Raw genomic sequence first — 1,990 nt, forward strand, 5'->3', positions numbered from 1 at the left:
GTAAAATGTGGCCATATTCAGGTAGCTTTTTCTCTTAAAGCATGTGTAACTAGAATTAGTGTAGTTTGGGGGATTTTAAGTACTCAGACCTGTTTCTTGACCTCAATAATAGTAATTACAGAACTGTCTGTGGGAGATGTTTACATTATTTGATACAATAATCTCCATGCTGAAATAAGTATAGGAGTCATATAGGATTGTAAAGGCTACATTGAACACTCACTGAGATATGAATCTGCTCTATTTTGAAAGATCAACTTTTGGATTGATAAATTTCAGATCTTTCCGAGTAGAAGTACTACCGGAAAAATCTCTGTGATTTATTATTAGTTAAGATTTATTGTTATTCATATGTGTGCATGTGTTTATGTGTATGAGCACATGTATGAAGGCACCCACAGAGCTGGAGTCACAAGTAGTTGTGAGCCTCCTGATTTGTGTCCTGGAAACTAAAATCTAGTCCTCTGCAAAAGCAACAAGTGCTCTTAACAGATGGGCTATCTCCCCATCTCTGTAGTTAAATCACTTTTTAAAACAAAAACATTGCTGTCAGCCAGGCTGTTTTTCCATCAAAGAAAACTGATTCCATATATTTTTAAGTATAACTCACTTATTTCCCCCACAACTCTTCCTTTCCCTGGCCCTTCCTATCTTTAGGACTCTTTTGTGTGTGTGTGTGTGTGTGTGTGTGTGTGTGGTGTGTATGTGTGTGTGCGCGCGCGCATATGTGTGTGTATGAGCCTTTTTGATTGCATGTATGTCTGTTTACCATGTACATGCCTGGAGACTTGGGAGGCCACAGAAGGGCAATGAATCCCCTGGGGCTGGAGTTAAGCATGGTTGTGAGCCACCACATGGGTTCCAGAAATCAAACTCAGGTCCTTTAAAAGAGCAGTAAGTGCCTCTAAGCCTGAGCCACCTCTCCAGTCCTGGTTTAGGCTTCTTTCCTGCTCATTTCTATTTACCAGTTTCTTGTTTTGCTGTGAGCCTACAGCAGTGACCTGCTGGAACAGCCTACTTTAAGAAACAAACGTCTGTATATGTATAGCCCTACCTTTTTTCTGAGCAGAGAAAGTTCACAGTAAAGGTTTTCTTCAGCATAGCATAGGCAGTAAATAGGATTTACAGTAAATATTGTTCCCTAGGCTTTAAGGATACCCACGTTTAATTCTCCCCTTTGTCACTGAAATACTACACCCTTCTGTTCCTGTCACACCTGCATCTAATCTGGACACCTGACTCCGAGAGGAAAATGAGCTCTCTCTGCTCTTTAAATATCTGAAAGGCTTCCAGGCAGAAGAGAGATGTTAAAAACAAAAAACAAAAAACAAAAAAAAAAAAAAGCAAAACAAAACATTCCCAAGGCTTAGAAACTAGAGGGGTGATTACTGCGTGTCTTTTTCATGGAGTAAATTCATTATCAGATGAGGTTTCTGTTCAAGTCCCTAAATTTTCCATTTTCAGTTTCCCCTCAGTTTAGATTTTCTTAATTGATTCTACTTTCACTTTCATGCCTTTTCTTTATTTCATTCCACTGTTTGTTTGTTTGTTTGTTTTCATGGATTTCTTTAATGCATTTATGTATTTCCTCTTTAAGGACCACTATCATATTCATGAAGGTTATTTTAATATCTTTATCTTGTACTTCATTATATTGCATTTCTCAGGGCCCACTGCAGTAGGGTTGCTGGGCTTTAGTGGAAACATTGTCTTGACTATTGATTGTGGAGTTTTTGTTGTTTGTTTGTTTTTCAAGACAGGGTTTCTCTGTGTAGCCTTGGCTGTCCTGGATTGACTATTTTTATGCTGGCATCTAGGTATCTGGGTTTGGCATGATTGTAATTCCAGGTGCTGATATCTTTTCTTTGTTATTATTTTCTTTGTTGGGTGATGTAATGTAATATTCCTTCGTTTCTGTTGCTCTCTCAGGATTTTAGGAGAAAGTGTGTGTGTGTGTGTGTGTGTGTGTGTGTGTGTGTGTGTGTGTGTG

The sequence above is a fragment of the Psammomys obesus genome, unplaced genomic scaffold (genome assembly GCF_907164565.1).
Source record: "Psammomys obesus unplaced genomic scaffold, mPsaObe1.curated_primary_1811, whole genome shotgun sequence".
Lineage (NCBI taxonomy): Eukaryota > Metazoa > Chordata > Mammalia > Rodentia > Muridae > Psammomys > Psammomys obesus.